The sequence below is a fragment of the Manis javanica genome, chromosome 14, assembly GCF_040802235.1.
Source record: "Manis javanica isolate MJ-LG chromosome 14, MJ_LKY, whole genome shotgun sequence".
Classification (NCBI taxonomy): domain Eukaryota; kingdom Metazoa; phylum Chordata; class Mammalia; order Pholidota; family Manidae; genus Manis; species Manis javanica.
The window spans coordinates 71,203,138-71,207,491 of NC_133169.1; the positions used below are offsets into that span (position 1 = coordinate 71,203,138).

At 44.4% G+C, this 4,354-nt stretch overlaps 1 pseudogene; it reads right to left on the reverse strand.

Annotated features, from left to right (window-relative positions):
* Positions 1-2,222: 2,222 nt before the first annotated feature.
* LOC108396697 (U2 small nuclear ribonucleoprotein auxiliary factor 35 kDa subunit-related protein 2 pseudogene) lies at positions 2,223-3,545 on the reverse strand (annotated as a pseudogene).
* Positions 3,546-4,354: the final 809 nt, after the last annotated feature.

Sequence of the window (4,354 nt, forward strand, 5' to 3'; positions counted from 1 at the left end):
AGTGCTGGGCATAGAAGCCACAGGGCATAAATCTGCAAAGAAGTAAAAAGCTAACCTCTGCAAACAATATGGCTTCTCTCTCACTTACCAACTTTACATTTCCCTGTATGGCCCCGGAAGATGACTGGTTAGCCAGAGACAGGTAAGATTCCTCAAGGGAGGAACAACCTAAGACGGGCACAGTCGCAAGGGGGCCATCAGGTGAGAATTTGGGGATCAACAGAGGTGAGGCTCAGAACCTCACCCCCCCTGCTTTGAGAGAAATTTTCTGCATCCGTGGATGTCTTGCTGCCCTTGTCTAGCCTGGATTAATACTTAGTCCATGGGCACACACCTGATCATCTGATCATCTACATTTGCCTTCTTACAGCACTAAACTATGTTTTCTACCTTTATCTTGCATCTACCTACCACTTCAGCATTTTATTAAAATAAAAATAATAATAATAATAGGAGAAATGTGGGATCAACATATAAATCAAGTACAAAAATCAAACGAATATTCATATTTGACCTGATTGTTTATAGGTCATATTGCATGATCAAAACCGAAAGTTTCTGTGATGACTGCCCTTGTACTGTTCACCATGTAAGAATTTATTCACTATGTAAGAATTCGTTCACCATGTAAGAACTTGTTCGTTATGCTTCAGAAGATTGGAGACTGACGAGAATTAGGCTTGAGATGGATTAATGATTGTACATTGAGCGTTGACCCCCCTATACTGAATTTTATTGTTGTTAACAACCATTTGATCAATAAATATGAGAGATGCCCTCTCAAAAAAAAAAAAAAAACATAAAAAAAAAATGTGACTTCACATTTACCCTTAATTAATTTTTTTTGTAATGAAATATATATAACATAAAATTTACCATCTTAAAAAAAAAAAAATACGTTAGGAATCTTACCTCCTAACTCCCTGGTTTTTAAAATGGAATCTTAGTCTTAAGATGGAGTCCCTCCTAATTCTTACCATACTATTGACATCTTGGCATTTTTCATCATAGGCAGAAAAAATTAATCATGATGCTTGTCCCATGTTGCTGCCCCACCTCACTAATGCGATGACAGACGAACTGTGTTTTTTTCCTGACTTAGGAGTATAATGTCTTGGAAACTGTGCCCTTGAGCCTTTGCAGGCTAATTTGTAGCTTGCAAGTAAGGTTAAAATTCTCATACCTTTCATAGTTCTAGACAGATACAAAAGGTTAGAACTAATTTCCTATTATAAAACTAAATAATAGTAAAATGTGGGCCCACCATAATTATTTGTCGATGACAGGATAGAAAATTGTTTCTATCTTTTTTCCAAAAGTTATATAGCTTTAGTACTATTCTTACTATAAATATGGCAAAAAAGGACAGTGATTTGAATGCTGCAGGTAGAAATATTCCCCCAAAAAGCATTATAATAGGATAATTCCATGTTGATTTTCTGTGTTCTTTCAGTTAACTTTTAAGCTCCTAACCTTCTACAGACCTCTACATTATTGTTTTCACCCCTTCCTAATGCTATTCTTTTTGAGATTCTTAGCAGACAAAACCTAGGGGCACTACGGAGGCTAAGTAAAGCTATAATATACATAGTATTTGCAGGCCAAACCTCATTCACAACCCTGTGGGGAATCAAGCAAATGGCAAGAGTATTCTAAACGCAGTGTTCATTTAGAACTGTGCCTCATCGGCGCTTTTTTTTTAATAGTGAAAAATTAAAAATAACTTAAAACTCCAACAGTATGGATATGATTAAATAAATTGATAGATTCACATTATACAGTGAATAAAACACAGGAACAAGGCTTAGAATATGACAATGTTTTGTGGGGAAAATACATTCATTTGCAGCCACAATTGATCTTTGTAAAAAAAAGTACACACCTATATAAGAAGAAAAACAGCTAATGCACCACACTCCAGTGTCAACTGGTTATCTCTGAGGGTTAGGATTACAAGTAATTTTCATGCTATGTATACATTTTGTGTTTTATCAGAGAGTTAAAGTAAATAAGGTTCCAGACTACCCAGGGTTCTGCCAGACCTGTTTAACCCATTTGAGCTCAGAGCCCTTTACCCAATTATGAAGCAGCCACAGTAAGTAAGATACATATAATCATTTAAGAACAAAACAGGTTTATTTTGGATTTGGGACTATGAACGGGGTTCTGTCCCTACTACCTGTCCCCCTCCCACCATGACTCCTGGACCTGGAGGAGCTCTGGCTCTGGCTGCCGTAACCCTGGCTGCCGTCCCTTTTCCTTCCTCTACTTTGGGACCTGTGCCTTCCATGACTCTGTGACGTGTGTTTGTGGGATTTCGCCGTCCTGTGATTCCTCCTCCTTTTCCTCTCCAATTCCCCGTTTCTTAGGTAGCAATGGGCTGTACTGGGGCTCCTCCTCCGCCTTGGCCTGCTGGAGTATTCATCGCGGCGGCCTGGCCTCTCTCTCTTTTCTGAGTTCTTCCCAAAGGAGGAGGCCGTCCGATCTGGAGACAGGTAGATGTCTCTATTAGCCTCCCAGAATTCATTGTTGGGGTTTCTGAACACATGAAGAAAGTTGCAGTGTTTTCCTCTTGGACACTGTTGTATTTCAAATAAAGCGCAAATCGCCATTTTCCATCGGGTCACTGGGCAGAATTCGCACTGAAGCTGCCTTCCTGCATACCATCGTCCATTAAACACAGAAAAGGCTGCTTGGCACTCTTCTTCCAACTGATATTGAACATACACATTGCCCCTCAGGTGAGGTTCCAAGTTGCAGCTGACCTTGAACTGCATCACCTTCCCCACTTTCCTGAACTCGGGGAGCACATCAGCATAGAAGTCCCGGAACTGCTGGTAGGTTTCCTCTTCACTGTACTCCAGGCTCGCCTCGGGGTCATAGTCGTCCCTCCTGCACTGCTCCATCCCAAACGTTGTAAACATGCTTTTAATAAGAAGTGTGGGACTCGAGGCTGGGAAATTGTGTTTACGTGAACACCTATCTCCAAATCTACAAGCTCCAGTTTTATTGTAGAATGGACAATTGGCTCGATTTCTCTCCACTATGAAGTCCGTGGGTGGTTCCGGGTTTTGCCATGTGGTACCATTTTCCACCTCATTTTCAGCCTGCTCCAACATCTTCTGCACAGCTTCCTGTCTTCCCTTCTCCTGTAGCTTCTGCTCCTCCTCTTTTCTCTGCTTTTCTTCCCATTTTTCCTTTAACTTTCTCTCTTGTTCTTCCTGCCGCTTTCTAGCTGTGTCTTCCATTTCTTTCTTTCTTCTGAATTCTTCTTGTGCCTTCTGCTCCTGAAGCAACCACGCCTCATGCAATTTTTGCCTCTCCGTCTCCAACGGCTTCTCTTCTTCTAGTTGTTCAATAAAAGTATCATCCTCCTCCTCTTCCTTCTGTGAGAGTCCTGAGTCCCTCAATCGGGCGAGTTCCTGCCGACGTCTCCTTCGTTTCTCCTTCTTCAAGGCGGCCCTGTACTTTCTGCGGCTCAGTTTCTCCGGAATCGCCCCGAGGACCTCCATTTCACTAACGCTGCCGCTCTCAGGGTAATGGACCAAAATGGAGCGCGCACCAAAGAGCGCGCAGGCGCAAAAGCCGCACAGCCCTCGCCACTCCCCCAGCCTCAGACCCCCCACACCTTCCTCACATCCTTCTCGCCCTTGGACGTTCCCCACCTCGGCCACTTCCTTCCTCTATGATTCTTGGCTCCTTAACGCATCAGCTGTCTTCTAGAAAACCAGTGTTAGGAGCAATAAGATTTCTGCCTGAGTCTTTTTCTAAGAAAAGGAAAAGAACCAGTATTGTGGAATCTTTTTTTTTTTTTTTTTTTGCTGTTGGCAGTTGGCCTTTTTAAAAGATCTTAACAGAATGGATGTCTGGGTTTCAGCCTTGGGGTATCGCTTGGAAAATAGGATCAGACTTCCCCTGCAAAGGAAGGGACCCTAACGCTCTGGCCTGGCCCGGTTCCACGCCGCCTGAAGTTCCGGCCCCGCCCACCAGCGATGCCTCTGCCTTTGGTCCTGCGTGTGAGTCCCCTGCCGTCAACATCTGGGGGCCCTGGGTAATTGCTCCTCATTGGCTCCCTTCCCCTTCCTGGGCCTGTATGGTGGCCCTCAGACAGGCGCAACGACTGGCGTCTCCTAGGAGCTGGTAACGTGACACCAGCCAAGCTTGCGCTGCCCAGCTCCTGAGGGCACCAGGCCGGGGACTGAGGCACAGCCTTCAGGACAACACAGGCACGTCTATGATCCTGCCTGGGCAGAGGCGGGGGCTCCTGTCTGGAGAGGCCCTCATAGTGGGGAGCCGGGAGGCGTGACGTGAAGGTTGGCTGACATAAGCATCCACTGCCATTGGTCGCCCCGAG